Raw genomic sequence first — 20,002 nt, forward strand, 5'->3', positions numbered from 1 at the left:
AAAAATGAATTCTCTGATGTTATTTGTACTATAACCAATACATATTATACTATATACAGAGATTTTTTTCCATTTTGAAATTCCTGCTGTTCAATCTAATACAGTTATAATAGTGAAAAAAAGAAGATATTAAAATGCAAAATATTCACATTTATTATCCTTCCACTACAATTTATTGTAGTATTGAATAAACAACCTTATCCTTTGAATATCAAAAAGAATATAATATAGTTGAAGTAAGTATGCACAACAATATGCTATTTATTTCGTTTATTGATAATTTAATCACACTTTAAAGATTTCTTTTAGTGAATTAAAAGATAGTGGACTAAGTACACTTTCCATTGTCAAATATTATTAATGATATAAAATAATCAGAATTTAATTTCTCTTTAAAACAAAAAATATAGATTATTTTAATTTTTGTTTATACAAAAAATGTTTGATGGTTGAAATCCTATTCTAGTTGTGACCTCCATAATCGAAACATGACCTTGAGTTGGCTTTTTATGACTTTCTTTAACTATTTTATTGGAGTTGTACTATTATTTTTTGTTATTATATACAGGTATATGTCAACATTATGAACAACATTTCTATATGGGTGATTGCTGTAAAATATTTAAACTATGCATTACTGTATACCTATTAGTACATGTACCAATTATAAAATACAAATGTACTCTGTATGTATATTACAATTTGAATACAAATTTTAAATTGAATTGAATCATATAATTAAGAAATTATTCATTGGTTTCAAAGACTTGTGATTATTCAAAAATGAGTTGTTTATTTGAAATAATTTTGTTATGAGCATTTGAATATCATTTCCAACAATACAATACATTATTGAAATGTTGCTTATAATGTAAATGCCTCATCATACTCCAAAATTTTCTCTTTGTGGTTTGCAGAGTTGTTCAATCATATAAAATATAGTATGCTTTTGTCCATTGTTATAATAATGTGCCATACATTTAATTATTATCACAATAAATGGTTAATTTATATATTTAATAGGACAAGTGCAATTACAGTCTATGTTGTTTTTTAACATTTGATATTTTCAACATGTAGTTAAGTTACACTAATACATTACAATTTTTTTCCAATATATCTATAAGATGCATAAAAACTGCGATGCTTTTTTTAAAATTAACTTTATATAATTCAATAATCCAAAAGCATTTGCGTTCTCTATGAAACCCAAATGAAATTACAAAAACAAATCAATCAATCAATCAACCAATAACTAAATTATGACACAGTTGTATCTTGTCATAGAATTATAATTGACAGGGTGCCAACTGATTTTTTAATATAAGAAAAAGGAATTCTTCTTATTGTGAATAATGCAGGTAAGAAAATCAGTAAACATACTAATGAAAAGTTACTTTGAAACAAAATTGAATCATGTTTTTTTTAAGTATTATCTGTATAATGAAAAAAATTTATGCAAATCAATATTGGTTTTATTTAATCATTCACGGAGATAATTGAATTACAACCTTGTTAGTATAGTAATGACATTTTAAAAATCTCAAATTTTTGTGGCATATTAAGAAGAATGAAAAAAGGGTAACATTAGGTCAATCGGCAATCCTCGGGTGAATCCGCTACTCTCCTTCTATCCCTCGGCTGTTATACGGTATGTGATATGTGTCTACGCCTTACATTTCTTCATCGGAGGCGGAAGATGAACGGATAACTGCTAGTGGAAGGATAAAATTTCAAAATGGCTTCCTTTGAAGATTGCTTTAACTTTTGTAAGATTGAATGCATGCAGCTTAAACATCTCAGGTATAGTGTAGTATAGCGCTCGCACATACAATATAAGATAAAATAAACAATTATTGAGAATGAAAATGGGGAAAATTATATGTGTCAAAACTTGACAAAAGGCTCATGACTTGGGACACGTCAAATATGCGACTGGTTTAAACATTTTTTGTGAGGTCTCAACCCTCCCCGATACCTGTAGCTAATGTAGAATAAACATAAAAGTTGTATGCTCTTAATGTTTATCAATAGAACCGCTTAAACAGGTTGGAAACAAACCCTCTATATGGTGTTTATACCTGTATAGAGGGATAAAATTATGATATATTTGTTTAAGAGTTAGTCTACACTAGTACTATGCAGTTTATGGGCTGTCCTGAACTTGTATGAATGATTTGTTCATTTCTGATGATCCCCAGTGGGCCAGTGCTGTCAAGATGAAGAACAGTAATAAAAGCTTTGTTCTTTGATGATTTGTTTTTTGTTCTATGTATTTTGTGGGATTTTGTACCACGCACGTTTGCTGCATATACTGTCATTGAATATATACATTATTCATGTATATTTCTTTATTTTCTATTTCTCCTACTGTGGATTCATATATATTCATGGGATACCAGTTCTTGTGTTTTCAAAAAATGTTGCATAAGAAAAGGAATATAAAATAGAGAATGGAAATGGGGAATACATTTTTGTATGTCAAAGAGACCAAAGAACAGATAATAGCCAGAGACCACCAATGAGTCTTCAACGCAGCGAGAATACAAATACAAATTTTCAAATAAAGAACAGTACATGTTTAATATAAATACATTGTAAAGGTGACACACCTGAAGTGAAAACTTAAATATTACATGAACAGATGATGATGAACCTCTATATTTTGGCATCATTTAATTTTGAAACACAATTTATCAGTTATTGTTTATCACCTATGAATTGTAACTCCATTGCTGAACAAACATGAACATGTACATAAAAATAAGAAGATTCAGTGTAATTGCCAAAATCCAAAATCACATGTTATGTAAGCAATTTTAGGTAACTGGTTGCACTTTGACCTTCAATGCTGAGGCCAGAGCTTTAAATCACACTGTATAGGAAAGTAATATATAAAGCCTACACTTTGACCACTTTATATACAAAATAATTGACAAAATAAAAATGAAATACAGCAACAAATGAAAACAAGAAATTAGGGTGTGACTTTGAAATTTGGACAGGTACATACATGTTTCGAATATATACATGTATGATGTTTCGAGTTGCAGTTTCAATTATACTCTAACTCATAATTTTTAGATTTAAAAGTGTCTAATGCAGAGCCTACATGAAATTCATCTAGTACAAACATATAAATATACATGTTTATCCTACCAAAAAGGCACCAAAGGAATAACCTTTGAAGAAGATGATGACACTGAAAATGAATTGGAAACAGATGTGCCATTTGAACAACTACAAAATAGAGAGTACCAAATCCTATATGTGCATCGAGAAACTTTTTCAAATAAGAAATTTGGAAAGTTAATGAGATCATGGAAAGCCTCAGCTATACTGTATATGTGTTTTTTTTTTGACAAACTGCATTTCTTTAGTAAATATAAGTGGTGGCTCTAATATAAAAAAATATTTGGTCTGTTTTTATGCCCCCGCCGTAGCGGAGGGGACAGTAAGTTTTACTCTTGTCTGTCCGTCCGTCCGTACGTCCCAAAGTTGGTTTCCGTTCTCTAAGTTTAGTTTGCTTCAACAAAATGTTATGAAACTTAAACAAAATGCTTAATACCACAAAACACAGATCAAGTTTGAATTTTGGTGGCGTCACTTTAACCGTTCTAGAGATATGCTCCTTTACAAATGGAAAAATTGCTTAATATTTTGTTTCCATTCTGTAACTTTAGTTTGCCTCAACCAAATGTTATGAAACTTATACAAAATGCTTATTACCACAAAACACAGATCAAGTTAGAATTTTGGTGGCGTCACTTCAAACGTTCTAGAGTTATGCCCCTTTACAGATGGAAAAATTGCTGAATTTTCCGTTTCCGTTCTTTAACTTTAGTTTGCTTCAACCAAATGTTATGAAACTTATACACAATGCTTATTACCACAACATACAGATCACGTTTGAATTTTGGTGGTGTCACTTTTAATGTTTTAGAGTTATGCTCCTTTGCAAATGGAAAAATTGCCGAATTTTTCGTTTCTGTTCTCTAACTTAAGTTTGCCTCAACCGAATGTTATGAAACTTATACACAATACTTATTACCACAAAACTTTGATCAAGTACAAATTTGGGTAGCGTCACTTTTAACGTTCTTCAGTTTTTGTCCCTTTATAACTTGATATGATATGCAAGCGGGGGCATCATCTTTGTCCCATGGACACATTCCCCATTTATGTTCTCTTGTGATGTACTTGTGTGTCTGACTTATGCCTACTGACCTTGATCTCATTTTTACAGTCCAGTGATTCGTGTTCAATTAATGATTATGTTCATTGTTGACTTATTTCTAACATGATAAGGGATGGAACTATTGTATTTAGCCTGTTATTAATTGTTTATATTGGCGTTTGACATATATATTAAGTTTTTTCATCAATGAGGCTGTTGGCTTATTTTTCTCCTTTGAATTGTTGTACACATTTTAACTTTCTATTCTGTTTGAGCCTTTTATAGCTGTTTAGAGTAGAGGCTTTGTTCATTTTTGAAGTCTTTATATATGGTGTCCTATAATTCGGAAGTCCACATTATTAGTAGCATTGTAATTGAATCATACTACATTCCCTTATGATAAATTTTAACAAATAGTGGCAACATACAATAATATCAAGAAAAACTGGATCTTCACATAGCGCATTTGAATCTTGGTCATAAGGAGACCAGATTTTACATGTATAAAAAATAAAACACTCAATTCTTTTCAATTGAGAAAGAAAATGAAAATAGAATCATACAAATTGATAAATAATCAATTATCAAACAGAAATTTCTTTCCAACACAAAACAAGGTTTATAAATGCATGAATATTAAGTTGAAATACATGTTTCATGAATAAAGTTTAATGATACAGCTTTGTCAATGTGAATCTTCATCTTCTAATGACACACATATATATATATATATTAATCCAATTAAGAGAGCATGTCAATCCCCGGATGTGCATTCAGTGCCCTGTAAATAATTCCTTATTTTTATTTGTAGATGTGAAAGCTTTAGACCAGAATTTATGAAGTTGGGTGAGTTAACATGCCTTTTTACAACAGCAGGGCATCTTGCTCTTACAGCAACAGCTACACCAAAGGCACTCAGGGAACTGGAAGTTATATTGAACTATAGGGAAACAACTCTGGTTATTAGTAATCTGGATCGTCCCAATATATTTTTGGAGGTAAAGAGACTCCCAAATACCAGGAAAGTTGACAAGTTGGATGAACTGATGAAACCTATAGCGGAACCATTATACGAACAGCAAAATGATTTTCCATTAACTGTAATCTATGTTGAAAATTTGGAGAGTTTTGGGAACTTTTTCCGCTATTTTGAGTATGAACTAAAGGAAAAGGGATACAATTGAGAAAACATTACTGAAAAATGAATGTTTGCTCAATATCACTCAGACTTTCCAGAGACTATATATGAAGCAACATATTGTGAAAGACCTTTGCCAGAGTAAGCCTATATTAAGACTGGTACTAGCAACAGTTGCCCTCGGGATGGGACTAAATGTACCATCTATAAGGAGAATTATTCATTGCCGACCACCTACTACATCGGAGAAATATATGCAGGAAATAGGACGAGCTGGTCGAAATGGTGAAAATACTGAAGCTGTTATGTATTTTAACAATAGTGACTTATCCAAAGCACGTGCAGGGTTGACCAGTTCTGTAATTGAATATTGTAAAAATGAAAATAACTGCTTCTTGAAACTATTGGTAAAATAAATTGGATTTGATGATGTATTATATGCTGGTGACAAGAAATGATGTTGTCCATTCTGCAGCTTAAGCAATTAAGCTAGAACCAAGAAAAGACCTTAATAAGCACATGTTTATGTAAATAGAATATATGGTATGAGTGCCAATGAGACAATTTTCCATCTAAGTCATGATTTTTGCATTAAAAAAAAAGTGATGTTAACCAGATTTTTGTCGAGCCTTCGACTTTTGTCGAAAAAGTGAGACATAGCGATCCTACATTCCGTCGGCGTCGTTGTCGTCGTCGTCGGCGGCGTCCACAAATATTCACTCTGTGCTTAAAAATTTTAATAACTTTCTTTAACTGTCCTGGATTTCTACCAAACTTAGACAGAAGCTTGGTTATGATCATAATATAATATTCAAAAGTAAATTTTGTAAAAAAAAAATTCCATTTTTTCCGTATTTTACCTATAGATGGACTTAGTTTTTCTGCCAGTTAACATTACATTCACTCTGTGGTTAAAGTTTTTGAAATTTTAATAACTTTCCTAAATCATCCTGGATATCTACCAAACTTGAAAAGAAGCTTGTTTATGATCATAAGATAGTATCCAGAAGTAAATTTTGTAAAAAAAAAAATTCCATTTTTTCCGTATTTTACTTATAAATGGACTTAGTTTTTCTGCCAGTTAACATTACATTCACTCTGTGGTTAAAGTTTTTAAAATTTTGATAACTTTCTTAAACTATCCTGCATTTGTACCAAACTTGGAAAAAAATTCCATTTTTTCCGAATTTTACTTATAAATGGACTTAGTTTTTCTGCAAGTTAACATTACATTCACTCTGTGGTTAAAGTTTTTAAAATTTTAATAACTCTCTTAAACTATCCTGCATTTGTACTTAACTTGGAAAGAAGCTTGTTTATGATCATAAGATAGTATCCAGAAGTAAATTTAAAAAAAAACAAAAAATCCATTTTTTTCCGTATTTTACTTATAAATGGACTTAGTTTTTCTGCCAGTTAACATTACATTCACTCTGTGGTTAACGTTTTTAAAATTTTACCAACTTTCTTAAACTATCCTGGATTTGCACCAAACTTAGACAGAAGCTTGTTTATGATTTAAAGCTAGTTTCTAGAAGGAAATTTTGTTAAAATTTTGTTCCATTTTTTTCGTATATTACTTATAAATGGACTTAGTTTTTCTTCCAGCTAACATTACATACAATCTGCAGTTTAATTTTTTAAAACATTTATTAGATTCATACACTATCCTGGATTTTTACCAAACTTGGACAGAAGCTACTTACAATCAAAAGATATATATAGAGGAATTTTTTTATTAATTTTTTCATCATTTTCTTTGAGCCTGCGATTAACAGCAAAAGTAGGCGAGACACTGGGTTCCGCGGAACCCTTACGAATTGTGTGTTGTTGTTGAAACTTTCTTCTTTAGGAAGCTATTGCGGCTTATGATTATAACATTCAATTATTGAAAAATACAAAATGACGAAAATTTTCATTTAACATGTTGAATTAAAAATATCTTTCAGCCAAGAAATTTTTTTAATTCTTTTTAACACTCTTGTACTTTTAAGTCTATTCATAAAATTTTGTACATTGAATTTTAATGGAAGCACCTTAAATATGTAAACATTCAATCAAAAATTTAATATATGAACTTCCCCCCTAATATGCCTATTTCATTATTCAAGTAGTTTTCTGAAGCAGCAACAATATCATATTTTTTCTATATTTGATTTAATACTGAAAAATATTGAATAATATACATGTATATTAGAACTTAAAACATTGGTCTTGATCTATAAAGAGGTTAACTCCTAACTATCCTACTTCCTGTCGATACATTTATTTTTGGCATTGCACAAGTCATGTCTTCTTTGACTATCCAAGACGTTAAAATACTAAATCCTTGGGATGAGTTTTAGTTGATTTTAGTCTCTGATGCATGATTTTTTTATTATTAATTTTTTTGGCTTTTAACTAGCTGTCAACAACTGCGAGTACACTCAAATCGTACTTTCTTTTTTATTTTAACTGTTGATACTAATTGTAATGCTTTTTTTTATTTAATGTTATTCAGGAGTTATATCTGGTCTTTCTCCTAGCTTTGATAAGTGTTTGGTATTACTATAAATTTTCACTTCTTCGTACTATGAACATCAAAATTATTTATTTTGTAAAAATATTTCCTTTCTCCAGTTGAACTGTACACGTATACCTAACAACAACATTATTTTCATTTACCTGTGTTTAAAGTTATTGCAAATGGCTGATATTTTTGTTCCAGCATATTGTTTTTCTTAAATTGTTTAACATTTCATAGCGGTATAACAAGTAACCTTAATTATTCTTCCCTTTATTTATTTTGTATCATTGATCAAATTTATTTGTTCAGTGTATGTTTACTGGTGTTAATATGTCTTTTGATTGAGTTAAGCCATTTCAATTGATATTTTATAGTGTGTCTCTTTATGTTGTGATGATACACTATTGTGTCAGATAAGGGTGAAGGTTTGGTACCATTAAAACGTTTTAACCCGCTGCAATTGTTTGCACCTGTCCTACGTCAGGAATCTGAAGTTCAGTAGTTGTCGTTTGTTGATGGGGTTCATAAGTGTTTCTCGTTTCTCGTTTTTATATAGATTAGACCGTTGGTTTTTCCGTTTGAATGGTTTTACACTAGTAATGTTAAAGACTGTACTTTGACCTATAATGGTTTACTTTTACAAATTGTGACTTGGATGGAGAGTTGTCTCATTGGCACTCAAACCACATCTTCTTATATCTATTGTATTTAAGAATGTAATATTAACAAAAGTTTTTATGTTTACTTTGATATAAGTGCTTTTATTTGTTCAAAAATGTTAATTGCTCATCACTATCTTCTTCATCTTCATCTTCATCTCCATCATTGTGTAGTGGTTGAAGGTCTCTTTTAGGTAGCAATACACAGTTAGGAGTTTGGTTTCGCATTTTGGCCCCGGTGGATTTTTCAAATATTAAAGTTATTGTGTAATAAAATTCATTTTTAGACAGCTGAGTACTAATTTAGCCTTCAAAGGTGGTTTATAAGAACATCAAGATTATTTTTTACATGTTTTATGGGCTATTTTCTGTTTGACTCTCCGTATTTTCATAGCTAGACCGGTCATCGGTCCAGAAATTAATGTAATGTTTACAAACACTTTTTTTCTACACGACGTTTTTGACGCAATTTTACAAAAAAATGAGACGAAAGACATACGATTTTCATTGGATTTATTGAAAGATATATGTAACCAGTTCCGAAAAGGTATTACTTGAAGTGATTGAAATTCTACTTTTGGCCAAATTTGAGGGAAATATGTGACATCTTTTCCCCCCTTTTTGCTATATTTTATAACAAACAAATGCAGATTGTTGCCATGGATACACCAAGAAGAAATTATATTTTACCATTTTATATACTGGATATGAAATCAATGGAAGATTCTGATTACATACTTATGCACATATATGACACAAACAGTAAGCTTAATATTGCAAAAAGGCAATGAAAAGGGGATGGTAAAATTTATGAGGGAAAATTTTAATATTTTTACCTAACAGTTTATTGCTACCTTAAATCGATTAATCGTTCTTGTTACGCTGGTTTCAAATTCAGATCGATCAAATGAAAATAACCTGTACGAAAAAATCCACCTGGAATTTACATGAATTTCATGAATTTTTTAGAGGGAATCCATATTAAAGCCTCTTTATACATAGAATCTTTCTTTACATGGATTCCAGGCGGATTCAGGGCGGAATAGGGCAGAAATATGCAAATTTTATCCGCTTGTCTTAGGAGGAAAAAATTCCGTCTGATTAAAGGGAAAATGTTTCTCTCCTGCAAAATTCCGCCTAAATAGGCGTTAAAAATTTCCGCCTTCTGAGGCGGAAAATTTTCCACCTTATGAGGCGGACAAAATGTCCGCCTTACGAGGTAGGAATATTTCCTCCTACAAAGGAGAAAATGTTTCCATTCCACCTGTTTAGGGTTTTCTTCCACTTTTTGCTAAAAAAAAATGAGGCCTTTTCATAAATGAAATACTGATATTGTTAACTTAATTTACTCTATTTAAGCAACCATCATTTTGATATTTTAAGTTCTTCACAATTTGAGCAAATCAGTTGTTACAGTCAGAATTTAAGTGTCTTTTCAGTGTTTGGTGCACATTTTCTTCTGTTAAAATCACAATTTTCTTTATTTCTTTCCTGTGTAGCTATCTTGCTCTGTTGCAGCATCATTAATTTGATCAAAATTGGCAGTCCTGCACATATCTGTTAAATTGTTGTTTTTACACCAAGCAGTAACATAATCTGAAATAAATAATGAAGGCATAAATAATAATAACAAATGCATTATTGGGTCAATAAATATAAAACCAAATTTTCATATTGCAAATTGTCTATCTTACACATGTAAATTATGAGCTGCCTAGATCTGGTAGATTGGGTGTCTTTTCTGAGAATGACACATCTGGGCATGTTGCAAAAATAACTTTTCGTTTGCATATATTTTACCATATATCATTCAATATACAACAGAAACATCTAAAACTTAAAATTATAAGATTAAACTATAAAAAATAAGAGTAGTTAAGCATATTTTTAAGTGTAATTAGATTTTTAGAAAAAAATCCTTGTAAAATCAAGGGCAGATAATTATAATAAATTTGGTAGGCCCTGTTTTGGGGATTTTCCCAAGAAAATAAGACCTATGACCCCTATTTTAATTTGCTATTTTGGATAGTTTGTGTATTTTAAGCATCATAGATTATTTCAAATTGTTGTGTTTAAATAAAAGATATTTATCATGTTTATATCTAAAAAAAAAAGTACAGATGGTTTTATAACTTTTGATTTTTTCAAAAAGTTTTGAAAGTGCAACATGTGCAAACCCTACTTAAAAAGCATTAATAAGGATTTCTTTTGTACAAACTACTTACTCAAAGTCATAGTGCGTCCATTCTTCAGTCCTATCAGAACACATTTTAAAAAGATATATTAAAACTAATACTGCACATACATCATTCTGTAAAATTTTCTTTTCACCAGTTCTGAAATATAAAAAAAAAAAAAATTGTCTGATACTAAATGTTATTTAATATTCAGTGCATGGAGTGTATAGGTTGTACGATCCTTTGTTTGATATTTCTTTTTCATTTTACTTTAACATCATAGGCCTATATAGGTCTTGCCCATTTTTAAAATCTTAATTATGATCCATAATTGTGTACTTTTTAAAGATAATACTTTTTTGTCTTTTGTGGATAGATAATTTAATTATTGCAGTCATACCACAGATCTCCAATTTTGCCAAAACTGCTATCAAATAATATGTTATAAAAGAGATTGTCTTAAAAATATATAAGTTATGTCTCGTGTCTTACACAATACCATAATAATTAGTATTTATATACACAAATGTATGGTCTTTAAGTTTTTTTCTTGATCCTAAATGGTTAAAAAGATACTTTATATGTCACATTTGTTTTGAAGGAAATAGCAGTTTTATAATATTCAAAACGGTGGAAATTCTAATTCATAATTTGTACTTACCAAAAGATTTATTCCAAAATATATGAAAACATCAATCTTCCTAAATCCAATAGTCATGTCATCAGAAGAATACATCTGCACTTTTTAATGTCAATAGAATACTTTGGATCCTTTTAGTCTACATCCATTGTGAAATTCATATTTTGTTCATGATAAATTAGACATCTTTGCTTGTTGTCTGCAAGTTCAAATTTTGAATATGTTGGGGTTGTTTAGGGAGTTGTCTGATTCCTTGAAATGGGTACCTAATAATACCATTAATTACCTAAATCTTTAATATTTGATATATATAATAATAAAAAAAAAATATCAACATATTTTTTATCTATTATCTTTATATTTTTAAGTTATAGAAATTTCAGAAAAATGTACAAAGCCATGTGCCTCATAAATTTGACAAAATTTTCTAAGTACAATTCCCGACTGATCAATTTGAACAAAATTTTCTAAGTCCAGTTTCCTCATAAGAAACTTGAACAAAGCATTCCTTCTCTAATATTTCTTTTACTACAGAGATCCTGTTAACTCAACAGGAAAAAAGTAAACATTTCGCCTAAGGTTTATGATACTTAAGATGGATTTTTTTCTATAATCCATGTCCGCCTTAATTCCGTCTAAAAGTCTTAATTTTTAGGTGGATTTCGCCTGGGATCCTGCTAATTTTAAGCGGATTCCACCTTATATTCTCATACGGGGGTGATTTTTTTATTTCTTTGAAACTGTACAATTGACGACCTGTTTGTTGTATCCATGGTTTCAAAGGTTCAATTTCTTTAATCATTTCCTTAACGTCGTCTTCAAAAGATCTTTTTTTTTATGCCTAGTTTTTTTAATCAATCACACCTAGCATAGTATCCACATTTTCACAAATTTGTTTTACAACAGGTGCTGCTTTTGATATTGTTATTATTGAAATCTCCGATTTGTTTGACCCTAAACCCCTAATCAAATCTTTCAATACCATCACTTGGTTTTCTTTTTGCAAGTCAGCTGCTTTGTTTTCCCCTTTTCTATCAGTTATATTGACAAATAAACCAGCTCCAACTTTTAATGCCATTTTCTCTGACAGCATGATCTCTGTCTTCAAAATGTAATCGATACATTCGGTCATGTACTTCGATAAATTTGAATGGCTGAACAAGAAAGGTATACAGAACTTCAGATTAATGTTATTTCTATAAATATCTCCTTCTGAAATTGTATCTTTAAAGCTTAGAATCATAAAATACCACTGCATAAATTGGTTTACATAGTTGTGAAAGTCATCTCTTTCGTCTTTGATAACAGATATAACAATGCTATGTTGTTTAAATCATTTAAGGAGAGTTTTGCACCAGCAGCTGCTTCTTCATTGGTTATGTTAATGATATATTTTCTCTCTCCAATAAATAATTCAAAAGCAAGCATGTTTCCTTGCCTTCCTGATATCACCAAAATATACCACATTTGATAACATAAAGCTGTCAGACATATCTTATAACAAATTGATATCACAGGACATTCACTGTACACTATAATCGACCTGGGATTCAGAACTGACAATGTGTTCTTTGACCTATATCGTCTCTAATTGTAAACTTTGTACTATAGTTTTTTTTTAATCATTTGTTTAAACCTTTATTTTAGAGTGATTGTGCCAACAAGTATGATCAGGAAATACACAATAAAGGGGAAGAGGGACACATGGCTAACTGTTTATGAACTAATAGAAGAATTAATATCTTATAAGTTAACTTTATATTAGAATGTCATCATAAACATGACTGGCAAGATGGGACCACTAGGCTAACTACCAACTTTGCAACCAGCTTAAATGATTATGTACATGTACATATGTTACCTAGGTATGAATTTGAACCCTCGAACGTAGAATTATCCTCATCAGTTATGATAACAAAATCACTCTAAAATGAAAGTGGAAAGAAACACTCATAATTGGCTTTAAAATTTTACATGTCAGCTTTTAGTACTATTATTTTGTAAATGTATTCTTTGTCTGTTTGTTAGTTGTAATGCATTGTGTGAAGCAGATGTGTTCAGCCTTTATAATTATCGACTGTATAATTGCTAAAAATTAAAAACAGAAATATATATGTTGTGAACAAGATGTAAGTTGGTACATACATTATAAATTGTACAGGGTTTTTGTACAAGTTATACATTTTTTGACACATACCTTTTTGCAACAGGGGATAAATGTTTATCTTCTCAAATGTATCAGCTTAATGTCTTAAATTCAAATTTATATACGTCAACCTGTTACATTAAGTGCTATTCTCCTTGCTCAAAAACTTGAAACAAGGACACATGAATGGTTTAAATTCAATTTTTATTTTTCTCCTTATACCAAAATCATATAAAACTTTGTTATCAATTGTTGGGATTTACATTTACCCATCATGTCACTGGTAAACATAAACACGTGCAGTTTCAAGAGTTACTCAGCTCCCAGGTATAGGCATCACAACTTGGGAGCAAATAATGGACATAAGGGAGGGCAAGGGCTTTGTAACCGAGGCTGATTTAGCTTGGAGAGGGCCAAGTCAAATGGACTCTGCCTTCCTTGAGTATAGTACATATCCTGAGGAGGCTAGATCTAGGCCTAAGGTTCCAGCTAATTGGAGCGGGGGCTACGGCGAACAGCTACAGAAAACAGAGTGGGGCCATTACAACACTAGTGACCCAACCCAGGGTAACACCCCTCACCCCGGGGGTACTAGTAGTATTGGGTACAAGCCGTATTGGCCAGGCGAAGACGGTGTGTTGGAGAAGAGTATCCCAACCAAAGAGGGCACACCTTCTTATCAAAGGGGTCACCCCATAGTTCACGCAAGCAATTATACTAGTCACCTGGTATCCAACCGCAAACACCACTTGGAGGCAGTATGAGACACCCTGTGGTAGGTATGGCAAGTGGCAAGACAATAGGAACGAGGACACCAGGCAAACTCCAGCCTGTACCTATGTAGATAGACAACCCTAGGGTAGGTATAATCAAGGGTATACGTTTGTGGAAAGTGCAATGGGACCCGACAGCCGAGGTGGGTCCCGAGGCAATTTAGGCAGTACCATGAAAGTTAGTAATGCCCCAAAGAATATCAAGTATGAAGGGAAGGGCAACTGGCAAGCTTTTTTCACAAAGTTTTCAAGGTATGCAGAGGTTTGTGAGTGGGACCATCAAGAGTGCAAAGATCAACTGTGTTGGTACCTTGAGGGGAAGGCAAGTGAATACTATGCCCTCATTACGGAAAGAGACAAGGAGGTGAGTTACAGGGAGCGAGATGAAAAACTGCATAATCGGTTTGGTTTCAAGGCGCTCCCTGAGACTGACCGGGTCCAGTTCAACAATGCCCGACAAGCCCACGAGGAGTCCCTTGAGGACTGGGTTGACCGTGTATTGTCCTTGGCGACCAGGGCTTTAAGGAACCTCCCTGATGAGTATATGTAAGAGCAAGCTATAACGCGGCTTTGCCATTGCATTGAGAACAAAGAGTTGGGAGTGCAAGCCTCCAACCTCCAACCCCGCAGTATTGAGGAGGCAGTAGACAGAATTAGGTTATTTCAGCATAACACACAAGCAATATATTGGATGCCAAATAGGCGCGAGGTCAGGCAAGTAATGAGTGGGCGGTATGAACACCACCCTGAGGCCTACCATGAATATCCGGTGCCCCATGTAAGGGCTACCATGGCCCCTGAGAGCAAGTGCATGGAAGGCAGAGCTGGAAAAGACAGATAGGAAGTTTGTTCAAGTCCATGAAAAACTTGACGACATAATGGACCAATTCAAGAAACTCCTCACTTGCCCCGTTGCAAGAATCCTCTCACCAGGCGGACAGGCAGGGACAGAAGATTCCTACCAATGTGGGGAGAGGGGCCATTTCAAAACGGAATGTCCAAAGTTTTGATGTAAGTCCCTGTCAGGGAGTCCCTCCCCTCATAGAGGGCCTCCATGGGAGGGAGTGTGCTACCACTGTTTTAAGTCTGGACATGTAAGGAAGGACTGTCTGGATTTCCAGAGGAGGGATACAACTGTTACTTTCATGGATCAGTCGAGCAAAACTGCAACAGGTCCATTAAAATTCAACGGGAGTACTCAGGAGGCCGGAGTGAGTCCCCACAAATGAAGTTGGGCCTCGCAGAAGTTGAGTCTGTACCCCACGCCAGCAAGTAGCGGAGGTATCTATATTGGGTTCAGGGGCAAATGCCAATTTCCCCTGGGACAGGTAGGGGAATGGAAAATCTAGGGTGTCGGTGGATGTTAGAGCAGAGATTGATTCAGAGCAGTCCTCAAGTTCTGATGAAGAGACAACTCATTCAGGCGGATTGGACTGCTATTTATTGAAAACTCTTGCTAACATATTGAGGCATGGTGCTCTGGAGTTTGGCAACAGACTTCTCTCCGATGGGTACTTGTTGGTGAAGGAAATCCTTAAAAGGCACCCAGGCTTTACCGGGTACTCTTTAACGGATATTCATAAACTGATCAAGGTTGACGTGGACAAGAGGTTCACTTTAATAAGGGACACAGACAGTGGTTGTTGGAAAATAAGGACTAACCAGGGGCATTCCTTGGTGGTGGATACCCCAGACATACCATTAGTGGAGAAAACTTGAGGAACTGGACTTGGGCAACGTAGTTGCTCCAGCAGTGCTCACAGCGGACCAGGAGGGTCCAGTAGCCAACATTGTGAGGGAACCCATAGGAGCTATATTGGCTATGGAGGAAAGCCATAGCCATCACAAGGTTGTTGCCCCACGAGATAAAAATAAGGCAAGTGATGAGGAGGCCCATGAAAGTTGGGACTCCACCTCAGACGTTGAGGCCCGTGATACAGGTTGTCAGCCATATCAAGGGTCGATGTGTCCTACTCCTGTTGTAGATGGAGGAATGACTGACAATTATGAAAAAGGTCATACATCTCTCACTTTTGTGGACCCTTCCTCAAGGGGAGCAATTGACAGAAAGGCAACAACTGAAAACAACAGTCCGATCTACAAAAAAAAAAAGTTATTATTGTAGAATCTTTCTTCGACAAGGAATCCACATCCATTAATCCAGAAAGTCAAAGTTTGAGTTTGGGGACACTTTTCAAAGCAAATAATGTTTGCACTCGGTACTTTAGTCTGCAGCCCCCCCTTCAGTAGACAGTGGGACACCAGTCGTACTAGTGACCATGGCAACAGTTAGATGTTAGATGGGGTCCCAACAGAAGACAGTGGGACCCTGGAATTCCCTACCTTAATAAAGGTATAAATAAAGTGCAAGTGAAGAAAAATGAGACCGAACTCTTCACGACTGATTATGGATCAGCACAACCCCCAGGGTCCAGCTATATAGAGGACTTGCAGCCACTAAGTGTCAATGGCTTAGTTTGTATAAGGGAGGGGGAAGTTGGTGTATTATCCAGAGAAGAACATTTCACAGTTGGCTGGGTTCCCAATTTGTTGGGAACCCATTGTATTAACTTTTAGTGTATCAGTAGACCCATGAATACAAAGGGTCTGTTTGGGGGAATAGGTTGCATACTTTTTAAAATTGATGCATACTGTAAACCAACTAATTTTCGCGAGCAATTTATCTTCGCAATTTTCGCGAGCAATTTATCTTCGCGAATTTCGCGAGCACAAAAATATCGCGAATATAAATCGTCGCCAAAATTTAAAACTTGGATCTTTCCTGATCCAACTACATCAAGTTAATTTGAAAATCGCGAAATTAAATCACCACGAAGTGTGCTACAAAGGGCTAAACGCAAAATAAAGTATCCGCGAAAATAAGTTGGTTTACAGTATTTTCTATAAATTACGTATGATCTCCGTTATTTGTTGATTTTGGGCGAATTCACAGGGCCCACCTCAGTAGAGGGGGCCTTTTTAATAAAACTGGGGGGAGTGTAGTATTCAATAGAGTTAGTTTTTAGGTCATCAGATAGACAATCTAGAGATGTCCGTAGAACTACCCAGAAATCATCCTCTTTCGGTAATGAACTAAATGGCTACAGACGATACATAACACTTGAAGAGCAATCTGGCCGTTCCTGACACAGGACCGACCACCCAAGGTATCTACTGGTATTTAGATATATAACATAGTATCGGCAATTACAACATAAGTTTTAAATGTTAACCATGGTAACATAATTTCCTCACAAACGAAATATAACATGATAATATGGATAATATTCAGTCATTCAAAGTGTCTATTTTTTCTGATGGGCGCAGCCATGATGATTTGTAAAATTGCAATATTTTTAATATTGTATTCCCCTCCTTTACAGGAGATTAGTAATGGAAACCTACGTATCACGGACGAGGTTAGATGAAGGTACGGAATCGGCCGAGTTGTGACGAATGAACATTATATACAAACAGGGGAGGTAATAATTTTTTACTAATGTAGATTTTTTTAATAGATGAATAATTACATTACCTTACCTCTTACCTCTGCATTTTTCCCCCTTTATAGAGGAACCATACATTTGTATGTCGAAATTGTGATTAGCATTATGTATAGTGTTGCTCCAATAATTAGGAATATTTTGTAGTGCTCTATATATACAGTGAAATCCTATATCCACAAACACTTATATTAAAAATCTTTTGTTTCATGATTAAAAAGTTCCAGTACTTGTCGTACAATAACTAAAAAAGTCAAGTCACTATAAAACTGCTTTCTTTCGCTATATATATCACATTTGCTTACCAGTTTTTGTTTACCTAAACGCTTCATAGCTAAGTTGTTTTATATTATAAGTATGTAAACATTCATTATCACTGAACTAGTATATATATATGTTTAGGGGCCAGCTGAAGGACGCCTCCGGGTGCGGGAATTTCTCGCTGCATTGAAGACCTGTTGGTGACCTTCTGCTGTTGTCTGTTCTATGGTCGGGTTGTTGTCTCTTTGACAAATTCCCCATTTCCATTCTCAATTTTATATTTATATGGTTTGTACTGGAAGTTACACATATACGTTCTGTATGTATAGCTGCATTTTTTTTTACTAGATTAAATTATTTAAATTAAGATGAAATATTAATTGTTGTTGTTATTGTTATATTTTTATTTTTATTATTGATTGTATCAATTTAAAGCACTAATAAATTTGTGTAAATGTATTTATTTCAAATTTTATATTTTTATAATTACAGATATTATTGCCACATCTTATGTTTGTTTTTATTTGACTTCATTAACAGAATCAGAAAAAAAGCAGGACCTGACCTTTTAAGTGTATACATTAAAAGATCCATCATTAAAAACAGTAAAAAGATACAGTACAGTACTGTAATTGACCAGTCTGTTCAAAAGGCATGTTCCTTTAAACAAACTTAATCAAAAAAGGTCATGAAGTTTCATTTTTCATGAGTTTTTATGTTACTTTTAGTGATGATATCTGGTCAAGTCAAAGTTATTAAAAGCTGTTATTACATGTGTTACCCAAATGTAATAAAGATGCATATGAAAAATGGATCCAATTTTTATACAAGACGATGATATTGGGAAGAAATTGTTAACAAATTATTCTTTACTGGTGTTTTTTCATGTTTAAATTAGTTATTATGTGCTGATGAAAGTCAATGTCACTCACATACAACAGGATTTTATGTCAAGACTGCTTTTTATCATGCTTATATATACGTAGTAGTATGCACTTTTATTCCCTGCCTATAGGATAGCAGAGGGGCATTATGTTTTTGGTGTGTGTATCCGTCTGTCCATTCGTCCGTCCATTCCATTTCAGGTTAAGGATTTCGGTTAAAGTTGTTGGTCACGGTAGTTTTTGATAAAGTTGAAGCCCAATCAACTTAACACTTAATACAATGGCTTTCTTATTAGGGTTTTGACCCCAACTTAGTGGTACACAGAACATGGAAAATGATAGTGTGAGCAGGGAAGTGTACTATACATTGACACATTTTCTTGTTTAGGTTTTTTTTGTCATGCTTTTATTGATTTAATATTTGGTTTGACAAGTTACAGATCAGGTTCAAATTTTATTCCGGTCTGATGATTTTTATAACATGTTCTTCATGAAGCATTCACAACAGATAAAAAAGGATAAATATGAAACTGTAATAATAACTATATGTGTACTATACACTGTTGCTGCACATGAGAACTAAGATACATGTCAACAATCATGGTAATTTGACAAATAGGAGGACATTTTGAAAATATATTTGATACAGGCACCATGCCTTTTACATGCAGTAATCACGCATGTATCACAGGTGTATGTCCTTACGCATTTAATTCACATGTGAAACGCATGATCACATGTGTGTATCATGCGTATCATATGTGTTTTTCACACATGTGTCACATGTGTGGCATGAAACGTCATGTGAAACGCATGTGTCACGGATGTACACATGTGTGGTATTTTTGCCAGTGTACATGTTCATCCTTCATAAAAGTTCAAACCGACAGATCTTTTCGAAAGATCGCCAATCGTTCTTAGATTTTGACGACTTTTAAATAACATTCATGGTACCAATTTTACTGAGAGTTGCCTACAAAACATTTCTAGTAATTTTTCTCTATCAAGGACAAAGTTTTGTTGACATCTTGGATATGAGTTCGTTGGTAACTTATGTTTTTTTTACAGTTACATCCATTTGTCAACATGAACTTACAGCTTTGTTATGACTTTGAATTTAAGATTTGATCACTTCTAT

This window comes from Mytilus californianus, unplaced genomic scaffold (genome assembly GCF_021869535.1).
Source record: "Mytilus californianus isolate M0D057914Y unplaced genomic scaffold, xbMytCali1.0.p SCAF_11, whole genome shotgun sequence".
NCBI lineage: Eukaryota > Metazoa > Mollusca > Bivalvia > Mytilida > Mytilidae > Mytilus > Mytilus californianus.